We start from the raw sequence: 16131 nt of genomic DNA, 5'->3' as shown, positions 1-16131 counted from the left end.
TGTGTGCAATGTCTTCTTTTTTCTCTCTGATATATTTAAATCAAAGATCTTACATATGGTTATCATAAAATTATTTGCAGAAATTAGAGCGAATTTCTGTTTTTCCAATCAGTAATTATTCAGAGTATTTTTTGTTGTATGCGAAATTTAAAAATTGGATATTCATTTTAGACACGCATATTTTTTTTAAAACATTGATATTATTTTTTTAAACTAAGAGGGAAAATGGTGTAACTTTGCAATTCAAAATAGTGTTCAGCATGCACCATAGACTATTAAGAATTGTAATGGTGGTTTGAAAATGCAAACCTTTTAAACTGGTGAAGGGTGTTGCATAATGGTTTTGATGAAGAAATACAGAAATTCATGCATAGAAACAAATTGATACTTAAAGACTGTAATTATAAAGTTTCTTGATAAAGAAATTCTCTAAAAATTTCGTCATTTGACTAAACGCCAACGGTATCCACAAGGCATAGGTTATTGAAGCTTCTTCTCTCCCAATGTTTTTAAAATTACCCTAAATATTTAAAAAAATATTTAATGATTTGCTTAAAAAACTAAAAAAGCGATACGTATTATAAATAGGATTGTTTCTAACACCACTCTAAAAAATAGAGCGTAGATTATTTCTTTCATATTTTTGTAAATAATTATTCACAAATTTAACGTATTGTATTATTTTAGTGTAATACTTTTTTGATATAAATAAACCACACTTATATCTTGATAACAATTCTATAATTCAAATATCATTTATAATTTTTGTGCCCAACCAAATCCATAACTATTAGAAATTAAAATAAGCATCAAATTAATTATAATAGTAATAATTCAAACGCTACAAGTATTGGCATTTTTGTACCAGAGTATGGTTTCTTGCGTTAAGCAATTTTAAAGAAAAATAATAGAGCAAATTTTTAACTTCAAAATAAGAAAAATCAAATTCCTTGTTTATAATAGAATAAAATTTATTATTGAAGTTAAACACCCTTCACCTAACTAAATTTTATAATTTAGATAAATATAATTCATACTTCTGGAATAATAGAAATGTATCTAGTTTCTTATGGAACTAGTGCCATTAGACAACCGTAATATTAAAGTAATTTTAAAATCAATCCAAAAGGAATAAGGTTTTTTTCTGGGTGAAGCTTTGGAGCATTAGAAAAAACTTGCCTTCCCGAGAAATTGTTATAGTTAAACTAACTTGTATTCAAATAAATATAGTTAAACTAACTTGTGCAAGGAGAAGTAAACCACAAAAAACTTCACAGTTAGCTTGATAATAAGAGAGTTCAAATTTCATAGGTTAAAAATGGAACTTAGTAAGCCACTAAAAGCAACTTAAAACCACGTCCGCTCTTTCTTCGTAAAATTTAGATGAAGATTAGGTACTCCGCCAGGGTTATAATTTTTTTGAAACTAATATATTTATTTATTTATTTACAAAAAATGATAGCTATCAATATCCATTTGTTTCCATTATTTTTGTTTTTACAGAAGGTTGATAGTTGTGCCAACCATAATATATTAATAATATAAATATTTGGGTCTAAAGTCTGCGCATAAGGTATTTTCAAAGCTAAAGCGGTAGATATCAGAGGTAAATTATCTGTTTAATTTGAGCATAGTGCAACCACTTTTTTGTTTTTGTAAAAGCACTTTTTACATCATCGCATTAGCATTCAGGCATTAATGGATTAAAGGACAACTTTCTATTAGTTAAACGACAAATATAACATTTCTTGTTATTGTTCCCTATACATTAAAGAATTATTACATTGATGTTTTTTATTTTATTTAAAAAAATTCTTAATGCAAAATCGATTTTCACTTTTCTTTCAATTCAGATTATTACTTCCTCTATTCATCGATTGAAAAGACGATAAACTTAAAATGAGAGTTTAATTTATTCAAGCGATATTGATTTATTATACCTTTGAAACACTACGTTAAATAAGTACACCGATCGTTTGAATATTCCATTTTAAGGATAAAAGATTTACTCATCATTTTCGTATTGATCGGGAACTTTTATTGTTAGAAAGAATTTTTTCCACTCGATATTTTTTTTTTCATTATAAAAGGGAAATTTGTAATAAAATCGTCTGCAACTTTTTGAAGAATAGTATTCTTTTCTAAGAATTTCGTTTACGAACAATCACAAAAGATTACCTTTCCCCCGAATTATACTTGATTGTAGTATTTCGCTAAAAAACGCAAAAGTTCAATAACCCAACGATTATCATTATGCAATCTGGCAAACGGAAACTTATCGTTTTCTAGGAAATTGTCGGATATGAAGTGGACATTAGTGAGATGAGTGGTAGGTGGTAACTCTGCTTTCAATTTATAACACACACCTTCCAAAATTCTTTGTGCCTTAGAGGGCGGAATAACGCGATAAAAGAAATTCCTAGCAAATTTTTAGTTCTTTTTTATTTTTTATTGCTCATACTTTTTTATCTTCAAGAAAGGATTTTTTTCTCGATTATAAACCATTCACATAACTTTAAAGATTTTATTTCTACATTTTTATCTTTTGATTTATTTATATTTTTAAATGCACTACAATGAAGTGAGCGAATACATAATTTTTTTTAATACTTTATTTGACAAGTACCCGATCCACATTCTTTAGAATCGTTTTGCTTTGATAAAAGTCAATGCTCTTATTTCAAAAAATGTTGAAAATGTTAGTTACCTACAAAGAAAAAAGGAAAAGTGTTCCAAACACTTAAAATAAATAAATAAATTTACGTAATCGTTAATTAATTGGTATTTATCAACAATACGAAATCATGCACAAACTTGAAAAACAGTTTTAAACTTGAAAACAGTATTGAAACAGTTAAAATAATTTTAAATATTTCAATTTTTTAAATATATATTATTCCCTGAATATAAATATAAATTATATATTATTAGCTTTACATTATTAGATTACATAAAACACGTATTTAGAAGTTCTTACTTTCTTTCCTCAGTTGCACAACAGCCCAGGATGGGCCCAGGTCTTTCTTGACTTTGTTTTTCCACTCTGTTAATTTTAATATTTTTAGATCACCGTTGAGACAGTTAAAGTATCTTCAAAATCGTCTTGCTTCGAAAGAAGTAATTACTCATATTTCAATAAATCGTAAAGAAGATTGATCTTGTTTAGATAATGGTTATAGATAAAACACAGACGTATGTTTTTCATAATAACAAATAAGCTACCATAAAATACGTATGTAAAACGAAATTTCCGTTTACCATGTGTGTCGAATATTTAATTTTTAATTGCAACATTTAATTAAGATAATATTATTATTATTTGCGTTTTCAGACGATAGAAACCATACAACAAACATCAATGTTTCTCAGAAAAATTATTTTCGCAGCACAATCACGCATACATTATGTTATATAAGAATAACTAACTAACTTAATAAGTTATTAAAGATCATGATATGCTCTAAAAATATACACTTTTCAAAAAATTGGCTAGAGGCATAAAAAATAATTTCCAAGCATTTTATAAAAACAATTTCAACGCTTTTAAAGTAGTATAATAAATTTTTATCGCTCACAACAGGGAGTACAACAGTATGCTCGACAATCGAGTTCATTAAGATCACGATTTGTTCTAAAAAATATACAATTTTTAAAAATAAACCAACTACTTAAAGACAATTTTAAATATATTTGTTAAACAGTTTCAATGCTCATGATGATAGAATTAATTAAGATCGGGATTTGTATCAAAAATAAATCATCATTTAAACAATGTGGCTCAAATGTACAATTTTGCAACCTATGTAAAATAATTTTAATTATTTTTTTAAAACAATTTCACACCAATGCATTACTTTATAGGACGCTCAAGAATTCCTGAGTTAATTTAGAACACCATTTGTGCTAAAAAAATATTTAATAAATAGGCCACATTTTAAAAATATGATTATTAAAACTTTTAATAAAACAATCGCAACGAAATGTAAATTTTTTTTTTTTTTTTTTTTGTAACTGTGACGAGAACACCAATATACGTGATAATTATCACACTCTGTGTGTTAATAAAGAATCTTACTTGAGATTAAGAAAAATATAACAGAATAAATGAATTTCTTAATGCTGATGATGTTAAACTGAAATAGCATCGAAAGGTTGAACTATAGTACCGAAACAGAAAACTATCATCGAATAAATAATGAAGAGGAAGTATACTTTCCTTAATTAAGTAAAGCCTGAAGGTTGCCTGAAGGCTCATCTAAATCATTTGAAATTAAATTATTAAAATCAAGATCGTCACTTTGCCTTAAGCAAAGCTACATGTGCGTTAAGATGGTTAAGTACAGTGAACGGAAGATTCAGAACATGCATGTGTGGCTTTTTAGATTGATAGAGGGTAGAGAAAAAAATAATTGGTTTATTCTAAATGGACCATTTGCGTTTGAAACATTCTTTAATTAAGCCCAAGCAGAGAATACTCCATTAACCCGAACTTTTCTTTTATCGTTTGCTTCTTTTATTTTTAAGATCGTCTATCTGGCAAGGTGATCTATGCTATGACGCAATGCGATGAATTTTTTATTTTGTTCTTTAGTTGTTATGATGAGACGAGGAAAAGATTATGTTTGACAGAAGATCAATGTCACTGATACAAAAACAAAAAATATAAACATATCTAGGTCTGAGGATTCATCTATATTCAGATTGAACTTAAGGAAGTAATCTTTAAAACTGGGTGAATTTTCAACAAAAAGAATGATTTTATTTTATTCTCTTCTACCTTTTTGTTGTTATTTTACAGTTATTTTACCGTTTGAATCTAATCGTATGAAAAATACAATTTATTTATAGTTGTTGGCAACTGCTTGTCCAAAAGTAGACAGTACAGAGAAGTATATTATACGTCAATGAAATTGATGCGCTATTTCAGAATCGATTTAGATATAAAAACAGATTATGCTAAAAAGATTTTTTAAGAAAGTAAAAAAATAGAAAAAAGAATTCTATAAAATCTAGTTCACTCTCTTTGCGATATATATTTTGGCATATTTGCTGACGATTAAGAGAATTTAGTTTGATGCTAATCAACAGAAAAATATACTCCAAATAAATAAGTACAATAAAACTAATTAATAAGCCAACAAAAATTACATATTTTAATATTATTTAAAAATGTATTTTGATATATTGAAATTAAAGAAAAAAAATTGCAACTTGTAATAAACACATACAATTGTAAGGTTCAATTAATGAAAAGAATAACTGCTTTTATGGGTAGCAATCACAAGAAACATAAATAAAATTGTGCGAATCCAATTAAATAATGTGCAATTGAAAAGCATATTACATAGCCAAATCACTGAAAATATTTGTTAATTGTGGGGTACTACTTTAACCTGGTGCAAATATTTTCTGGTGAACTTTGTGTTTTTTTGTTTACAAGCACTATCTAAACCAGTGATTACCAACTGGCAGCCCGCGAAGCCTTTTTTTGTGACCCGTGAACTAAAGTATATTAGTTGTCATTCTTACAATTTTAGTAAAAAACCTATATGGGTTTAACACACTTTTCCTTCGTGAAAAAAACCCTTATTTCTTCGTTTCTTTGAAAATTAACATGCCAACGGTGCAAAAAAATTTATTTCTCAGGTAAAAATCTACTTCTTATTTTAATTTGTGATTCAATACTTTTGTTTTGTACAACTTGATAAAAATCTGATAGAAATATTTAATGTTCCTTCAAACATAAAAGAGTCCTATATAAAATTTTTATAAAGTTCATGTAAGTTGGAAGCCCCTCTAAACATATTATATGCAAAGATCTTTAGTTGCCGAAAAGAAACAGGGATTTAGCCATCTCTCCTTGCTTCTTATGGCCTATTTAGTGTTATAAATTTTTAGTGCAGTAATAATAAAGCTAAGCTTTGTGAATTGCAATAAGGGCTTTTACCAGACATGCCAACTGCTCCGGACACGCCGAAACAATTAAAAAAAACGGTAAATAACTGCGAAGTAAATTTTGAGAATATTGGACTATTTTTGTTTGCTTTTTAAATGGTTTAATATGACTTAAGTTCCATAAAATGGTGAATTATATAAACCTACGAATTATTTAGAAATAGTGGTGGATACAAATCTACTAAATTGAATTAATTAAATCAAAAATCGCAATTAATAAACCACCACTTTAAAATATATATTTGCTGTTTGGAGCAAGTTTGGACTGCTGCCTTATTTATTGTTTAAAAAAAGTGAACAAAAACATAAATTTATTTTTATTTTTTCTAGTGGTGCTCTATAATTCTGTCATTTTACAATAAAAATTTTAAGCATTTTATACATTAATAAATTTTTGCTTTCTTTGAAAATTTTTGTTTAATGCAAGAAAAAAAGAGAGAGAGTAATAAAATAGTATAAGTTTATTTTCCTCTTCGCGATAACCAGCTAAAAATGAAACGGTCTTTCTTCCAGTTTCTCATCTTACTTTCAGCCCTTACTTCAGGGCTACGGCTGTATTTAAACCCATTACATACCTGCCAACTTTTACGCATTTGGCGTAAAATTTTATTTCTATATTTAAAGTGGTAGTAAAATGTATGCTTTCTATATATTACTTGCATTTATAAACTAAGTTTATAATCTTTTAAGTCACCACTATTTAAAAAAAATTAATATATATATTAATGTGAAATACTGCAGAGAAGCCAACAGCTCCGGACACGCCAAAATAATTAAAAAAATGGTAAATAACAAACAAAGTAAATTTTGCAATTAATTGACTATTTTTGCTAGCTTTTTCAAAGGTACAGCATGATATTAGCAATAAAGTGGTGAATAATATAAGCCTACGAATTATTTAGAAATAGTGGTGGATAAAAATCTACTAAATTGAATTCATTAAACCAAGAATCACAATTGATAAACTGCCACTTTAAAATATATATTTGCTGTCCGGAGCAAGTTGGCATCTCTGATACTGCAGAGTTATTCCGAAGAAGCCGCCGGAAATTAAAGCGTATGTTTCTGCCTGAAATTTTATTTGCATTCCATATTCATAGCTGCCAACTCTTCCGGGTTTTCCCGGAAGATTTTATTTTCATGTTTAAAGTGCTAGCGAAATTCATGTTATTTCACTAAACTTTTTGAATTATAATAATAATTTTAAATCAGTTTGGCCACCACTACATATAAATAATTACAACAAATATATAAAAGCATATTATTCCACTAGGAAAATCAATTCTCGGAAAGAGTGAATGTTGGCAGGTATGTATATTACTGCCACAACTTTCACCTTTCAGTTGCGCTTCGGCGATTTATTATTTATTTCCACTCAGATGAATTAGTTGGAGCCCCTGGCGGGGCTGATGCTAAGATAACCAACACATATGAGTATATTACTGCCACTGGGGAAAATGATCCTCGAAAGGCTAAAAAGTTGGCAGGTATGCCATTACATCTTCTCTCCAGAACGTTTGGTGGGTGACAATACTGTAATATATAAGACAACAATTTTATTAATTTTTACTCTTAGATAATAAAAATTTCTCAAATTTTGCTAAATTTTTATTAGATATATTCATTTTTAAATATTTAATGTGGAGGTGAATTTAAGCTAACTAATACATCGCATGCTGACAACTTTTCCAAAAAATGTATTTCAGCTGTTACAGTTTAAAATTTGAAGGAAAGGATAAGTAAGATTTCATAGATGCTGGAGTATCTCTATAGCTACAACTTCAATTTGAAAAAAAAATTAATTACCCCTAGTGAAATTAATTCTAATTACATATAAATTTAATCATGGTAATTTTCTTGTTAATGAAATCTTTTATGATCTTGTCGCTTCTCATCTTGAATTTTGCCAACTCTTCTCATATTTTGTAAATAGTTATTCTTCTTGTAAATATTGTTCCCCTACTTGTAAATATGCATTGTATATTTCTATACATTCCATTATTTGTTTCTTATTACCATGGCAAAGTGCTATTCTTTTTTCGCTACCTTAACATGCGTCATTTAATTGTTGCATTTCATGTAATCAGTCTATAGTTTCTGCTTAAGTTCTCATTATAGGATGAATGGGAAAAGGGCCATTATTGGCCTCAGAAGCCCAGCTAGACTAAACATAACAGAACAGAATTGTAGTAATCAAGAATGGATAATTTCTTTGAGAGGAGAGAGGTAGCATCCCTCTCTCCTCTCAAAGAAATTATCCATTCTTGATTACTACAATTCTGTTCTGTTATGTTTAGTCTAGCTCTATTTTGCTGCTACCTCTTAAACTTTTGTAAGGATTGCACAAATTTCAAAAACGTATATATATTTGACCCGCTTGCAGTGGATTAAAATACATCTTAACCCTTTTGAAGGCCGTGGTAAGTATACTTACCACCACGTTTTACCACTTTTAATTTAGGTTTCCATTTTTCAATAACTTCAGCTTTCTTGAAGCGAGTTTGAATAAAATTGGTAACCATTTGTCACTTTTAAAAAACGTATAAAAGTTATAAAATACATAATTCCTTTTGAAGTTTGTAGCATTTAAGGAATTTATTTTATAAATAAAGAAAAATAAAAGTCAGTAAGTTCCTAATAAGTCATGTTAAATACATTTACCACCAAAAAAATGGCATTTTTATAAACTAAATGAGTTTTTTTATTTTTTTTATCAGTTACTGTTCTTAAAACAATTCCAATTCCAAAAATACTTTAATTTACCTTTACTAGAAACAAAAGGCCCATTAAAGGGTTAATTTCTTACTTTTGCTGCAGCTTTAGTGTTTCAAGGACCGTACTAACCTTGCAGAAAAGTCACAGTGGTTTACATTTTTATTTTTACTGGTTCGTAATATTGTTAAAATAAGCAGTCCTAAACTGGGCACACAAATCTACATACATTTGTCGTTTCAATTCCTTATAGTTAATTTCTTCTTTATAGTTTTTTTTCTCAAAAAAATTCGTTAGGAAAACAATAAATGAACTCATAAATTAAATTGATTCTTGGCGGTCCTAAATATTAGCAATCCTGAGCGACCACCCAGTATGCCACCCTCTGATCACGACCTTGATTTTTTTCAACATGGGAATTTCATGGTTTACCATAAGTGGCTGTGTTGTAAACTGTCATCGCGAAGTATTAACGACACATGACTTAAATTCTTATAAAGACCATCCTCGTGCCGCAAAGAGGATAAGGTTCATCACTCACTGAGTTAACTGGACATAATTAGGCTGACCTGACACACATTGGAACCTCGAAATACCTGTTCCCTTCCTGCTTCAAGAATCTTTGTGAAGATGAAAAGAGCGGGTCTAGGGATGTTCTGCTTCGAAGATTAAACTTTCTACTTCTTCTTTCACCTTTCGAATAAAAAAAGAAGAAGAAAATATTCAGCCATTAATAGGTAATCGCATCAACGATTTTCCATGCACTTCACCGTTGATGGCAATGAAAGAGATAAACTGGTGGGTTTGATTATCGTCCTGGCGGAACGATATTTGAAAGAATTAACTCTTAAATCGTTTCAGCTTTTCACTAGAAATTTTGGATTTGCGTTACTTCGTAAATTAATCATTAAAAATTTTAATTACATATTTTATGCGACTTTAGTTTTCTCATGGTAGTTTAAGGTTGCGCAAAAGCAACGCTTTAAAATATTGTAAAAAATCACCTTTATAATAGAAGTGATAACGCATTTGTGCTTAAACTATGTTAATACGTTCTAATATTGACAATCACTTTAATTCTTTAAAACGAAAAAAAGTTCTGACCTCATAAAGGTTTTTCAAAATATGGTTAATTGAATTGTAAAGCAAAATTTACTTTTTTCTTAATATTCTGGAGGAATATTCAAAGCGGAGGAGCCGTGCTGGAAAGATAGCGCTTGCCTCCCAAGAGACCTGAGAATAACCACTAGCCGCGTGGCGAGTTGATGAAATTAAAATAGGGACTTAAATTAAATAAATAACATGCCACTTTTTCTCATCGTTTTTTCCCATAGAAATTTTTTATTACGCAACGAAATTACTTACACGATGAAATTGAGCCTGCATGTTTAACTAAATTTTTTTATGTTTATGCATTATTTTTATTGTTAAGTAAACTTTTTATGTCCGTAAATTATTTCTAATTATAATTAAGTTGTACGAATTTACAGCCACTGTCAACTAACTGAAAATTTAAAATTTCCGGTCTACCCCTCAATGAGGCTACCCGGGGTCAAATTCCAGCGATAGACGGTAGATACGAATTCCCCACTCGACTCACACCGATCACTGTGCTAATGTAAAATATTCTCGGTGGTAGATGTATCATGGGTTAGAGTCCCTAAGCTGACCGAGAGAGGGTCTCCTAGTTTTCCTCCCCATGTAACCCTAATACGGGTTAGTTCCATCAAAAAGTCTTCCACGAAGGCAAATTACTAACAATACTGGATTCTTCAGTTACCTTGTATTCTGAGTAGGGTTCGAAATTGCATGGCTATGGAGTTAAACATTGGTAGTCGTAAACTCAAAACTGGGTCAGCTGTTCAACAGCAGTTATAATATGAAATAAAATATTAAAGCGGGGAAAGGAGACTTATACAGGGCTCTCAAAAATCCGCCACATTTTTTGCATTGGTAGTGAAATTTATATCGTAAAATACATCTTTTTTTTTTTAAAATAAAATTGGTCATTTTATTTTCTTGATCACCACTAAGATTCTGAATTTATTGCATACATGGAAGTCTGATGCATGTTAGATGAATATTTGGGGCGTCCTTGGCGAGCGGTATCTCCCGCCAAATGCTCTGTTAAGCGTAGAGGTATTCTTTGTGATGTCCTTCTCTATATTGTGCTATCTGTTCTTCTACTTGACAAAGGTTTATAAGCCTTAATTGAGCACACAAACCTGCAAATGTATGTTGTATATCAATAGATGAATAATTTCCTTTGACCAGGCTATAAAATGCAATACAGTGAACTTCAACTTTGAAAACTACAAAAAAGATATAAAATTCAGATCAATATCTGCTCACTTTACATCCGACGCCTCATTTCACAATCATCAAAATAAATAAAAACAAATTAATCACAAATCCACCATGGCACCAGATTCAACAACAATACTGACAACTCGATCAAGCGTTTCCCCACGTTGACCATCAATCTACATTGAAAGCCACGCATAGTTTAAAGCAAGCCTGCTTCCTTTAATTTTCCTTATTTTCATTTACCCAAGCAAGGTGCTTGAATCCTGTTAGCAGCTACCACATAGACCACTGATCACAAAGAACAAATTCAATATGGAAAAATACAAAATGGATGGGATAGGGGCCACCGCGCGGCCCAGGTTCCAAGCTCTCATATCAAGTCAAGTAGTAGAAACCACCACTAAAAACTGATTAAAAATTGGGAAAAAATCAAAACCTATTACAACTAATATTATAAGGGCAGAAAGACTTCAGAAATTATTTTGTTCTTATACCTTGATATCACAAAACAATAAAAATAATGCGTCTATATCAGGGGTTTCCAACTTAAATGTGGCCGGGGGCCGCAATTAAAAACACCAGTCGGGCCCCAATTTTCTCAAAATTTTATATAGGACCCTTTTATGTTTGAAGGAACATTAAATATTACTGTCAGACTTTTATCAAGTTGTACAAAATAAAAGTATTGAATTACAAATTAAAATAAGAAGTAGATTTTTATCTGAGAAAAAATTTTTTTTTCACCGTTGATATGTTAAATTTCGCAGGTTTTTTTTTTTTTTTTTTTTTTTTTTTTTTTTTTTTTTTTTNTTTTTTTTTTTTTTATTAACGAAAGAAAAGTATTTTAAACCGATATAGATATATTTTTACGAAAATTGTCCGCAAAAAAAGGACAACTAGTATATTTTAGTTCGCGGGCCACAAAAAAAGGCTTCGCGGGCAGGATGTGCCCCGCGGGCAGCCAGTCGTGTCTATAAATAGGCAAGAGCATGTCTATAAATAGGCGGTAATACACTAATAATCATATCAAAACTCTAGGATGTTGATAGTTTTCTTAGCTACAATCATACTAGAAAGTATCCTTCATACCCATTTCACTAATTTTTAAATTTGGACGGGCAGCTATTTGTGCAGCCATCTGCTGATAACTTCCAGTAACTACAGACAGGGCCTGATTATCACCTAGGCCCAATAGGCACGGGCCTAGGGCCCACACTTTCTGGAGGGCCTCAAAAATTAGTCAAAAGTCCACAATATTACTTAAAAAATATGTATATATATACTGACTGGCTGCCCGCGCAGTCCCGATCCTTTTTGGGATAAACTGAAAGAAACAGTTTATCCCAAAAAGGGCATTTTTTATTTCAAATTTTCTTTATATTGTGATAAACCAAACTCGTGTAAACATTGCACTAATCAAATTCAAAAGTACAGCTAAATTTTATTCGGTGCAATTTTTACTCCAACGGCTTGCAATGCAAATGCAACGAGAATGCATATTCGCAAAGTCTTTTATAAATGATTATTGTCAACAAGAACTGAAAGCTGATTTGTAACAAATATGTTAAGCTGTAGATGGAAGGCTACAATCTTTAAAATAATTTAGCTAATCAGTGACTTATAGCAAAAATCACTGATTTCAATTGTTTGTGGTCACCAAACTATTTTTATTTTCATACAACACTGTTTTGTTGTTTTATATTTTGCTTTAATATTTAGATGTGTAAACTTTATCTTAGAAAAATAATCTTCAATTGTCTGCTTTCAAAATGTTTAGAATGTTTCTCTTGAATCATGNTTTTTTTTTTTAACGAAAGAAAAGTATTTTAAACCCATATAGATTTTTTTTACGAAAATTGTCAGCAAAAAAAGGACAACTAATATATTTTAGTTCACGGGTCACAAAAAAAAGGCTTCGCGGGCAGCCAGTCGTGTCTATAAATAGGCAAGTGCATGTCTATAAATAGGCAGTAATACACTAATAATCATATCAAAACTCTAGGATGTTGATGGTTTTCTTAGCTTCAATCATACTAGAAAGTATCCTTCATACACATTTCACTAATTTTTAAATTTGGATGGGCAGCTATTTTCTCCTCTATTATTTGTGCAGCCATTTGCTGACAACTTCCAGTAACTACAGACAGGGCCTGATTATTGCCTAGGCCCAATAGGCACGTGCTTAGGGCCCACACTTTCTGGAGGGCCTCAAAAATTAGTCAAAAATCCACAATATTACTTTAAAAAAATACTGAAAGAAACAGTTTATCTCAAAAAGGGCATTTTTTATTTCAAATTTTCTTTATATTGTGATAAATCAAACTCGTGTAATCATTGCACTAATCAAATTCAAAAGTACAGCTAAATTTTAATCGGTGCAATTTTTTCTCCAACGGCTTGCAATGCAAATGCAACGAGAATGCATATTCGCAAAGTTTCTTACAAATGATTATTGTCAACAAGAACTGAAAACCTATTTGTAACAAATATGTTAAGCTGTAGATGGAAGGCTACAATCTTTAAAATAATTCAGCTAATCAGTGACTTTTAGCAAAAATCACTGATTTCAATTGTTTGTGGTCACCAAACATTTTTTATTTTCATACAACACTATTTTGTTGTTTTATATTTTACTTTAATATTTAGATGTGTAAACTTTATCTTAGAAAAATAATCTTCAATTGTCTGCTTTCAAAATTTTTAGAATGCTTCTCTTGAATCATGCAGTTCAATAGATTCTTTTTATTGTTAGGACTACTCTTCAGAAATTTAACTTCAAAGTATTTCGTTAGGGGCCCGGAAGATTTTGTGGGCCTTGGGCCTGAATTTGTCTTGATCGGTCTCTGACTACAGAAAAAGCATTGAAGGACTTTGTTTACATAACTGTGGGTAACTGTTATTATGTAAACAAGCAAAGGTTTACGTGGGCTCAAGAAGAGAGCCCAATCCTTGGAAACCATTTTCTCATGTGCTTTCGTAAATTTCAACATTTCTCATTGAATCAAATTGTAATTATGTACAAAGAATTTATATATTCGGTTACTTAATAAACACCTTAGTTCAAGTTTGTGGCCAATTCTTTTCAGTAGGTTAAATATTAAAGATCTCACCCACCTTTCCAGCAAAAAAAAAAAAAAAAAAATTCTTAGATATTAAAAAAATTTATTTTAAAAAATAAGTTAAATGAATTTAATCTTATAAATCTATCTTAAAAATATTTCAACACAATATCAATCGAAAAATAATGGTTCTATAAAGGGTTGAAATGACGCTCCTCGTTTCGAATGGACGTTATAAATTAAATACTTATAGAATGGCGAGATTTCGCATTTTTACTTTAGCTTCCGTGCACTCCCATCCGTAACATTGAAGCAATTGCGCATGTTTGCTGGTGTTTATTTTAAATGCTACGTATCTTTAGGTTATGTTGACGTGATTTTCTCTACAAGGACATAGGAACAAGCCCGCTGTTTATCTATTAAATATTGTTTTGTGTTTAAGCCTATCTTCGAACTAAAAACTTGAACGTGGAAAAGCAAATTCGAAGAAATGTCTTGACGAAATTTAAAAATGAATCGCGTGATCTTACAACCATTGGTCCCCAACCATCTCGCGGCAACCAATGCACTGTTCTGGAACTACGAACAATGATTGAGATAATGGCAATTAACGGTACGACAATGAGATAACATGCACAAAGTCATAAGATATTTCTCAGACGATTCAAATTAAATGATAATAATCACTAAAGTTTTACATTTTCTTTTCGCAGGCCCGCCTATAAAGAATTTGTCGCCAACAATGGGAAAACAAGAGTAGAATTTTAAATGAATTGTCTACATTAAAAGGAAAAAGATATTATTATAATGAATGACAACATTTTCTCAGCTTTCTTGTCTCTAAATTTTAAATTAATTGTCTTTTCGATAAGACTTTATCACGTCGTCTAGAACATATATATACAACAAATTTAAACTTCCTTTTAAGACAATTGAATTTAATTGATAGTCACGCTCCACTTCCAGAATAAGTCAAATTCAATTCTCTTCGTGGTGGCCACTACGTGGGTAAAAAGAAAATTGTAGGAAATAAAAACTTTTACATTTTAACAGTATGAAAAATTTTATCATTTTATAGAATACATATTCTAAATACAACATAAGGAGGAAAATTGTGTAATTTTGATCAATATATCAATCTCTTTCGATTTTGTTCTCAGATTTTTCGAACTGGTTAACGAATTCTTTGCTTGATATATTTTTTTTTTAAATCTCGGTTTAATAACGTTGTTTTTCAGTGATTTTAAACCACCACTTCACATGAGTGATTTGCGAGTAAGTTTATAAAAATTCTAACAGTATTCTTTTAATATATTTAGTACTAGCTAAATAGCCATTCTTTATACGGGGTGAGGTATTAATCAATAAATCAGTTCTGAATAACAATACAAAATAATGCATAAAACTGTACATATGAATGAAACTTTTATTATATACAGTAAGATCTCGATTATCCGAGTTAATTGGGACCGCTAGCCGCTAGTACTCGGATATCGGAAATCTCGGTTAATAGGAACCATGTATAAAATCCTTCCATGCTTGCGAATTTAACTACTTTTAAAGTAAAAAACAACCGAACGTTTTTTAAAGGATAAAAATAAACATATATGAACTTATGTTTCACAGCTAAAAAGACTTAAAAAGGAAATCAACTCTAGTAATAAATTTTAAAAAGTGAAATGGATTTTTTTTTTAACTATACTTAGTTAAATATCGAAAGACGCACTTTCAAAAATAACACAAATCTCAAGAAAATATTGTATTTTTAAAATTTACATGTTTAAACTTACAAGTCACATGACCATTGTTAACAAAGCATTCGTGGATTTTGTCTTCTCAGGGTGTAATATTTCATGGAAGTTGAGTGCTTTTGTGGGGAATAAGTGCTTGTAACAGGGACAACGAACTAATATGTGTATAATTTCTTCCAAGCTCATTTTGGAGAGGAGAAAAAAAATTTAGACTTCGTTATTGCCTCGGTTAACAGGAACCTCGATTAATCGAAGCTCGGTTAATCGAGGTTCTACTGTATTTTGTAAAATTCAAGTGCTAGACTGCTCGAGTAGTGCGTGAGGAAGTGATACAGTAAATAAAGAAG

This window comes from Parasteatoda tepidariorum, chromosome 6 (assembly GCF_043381705.1).
Source record: "Parasteatoda tepidariorum isolate YZ-2023 chromosome 6, CAS_Ptep_4.0, whole genome shotgun sequence".
Lineage (NCBI taxonomy): Eukaryota > Metazoa > Arthropoda > Arachnida > Araneae > Theridiidae > Parasteatoda > Parasteatoda tepidariorum.
The sequence above is the reverse complement of the archived record's forward strand: the minus strand, read 5'-3'. Positions refer to the sequence as shown.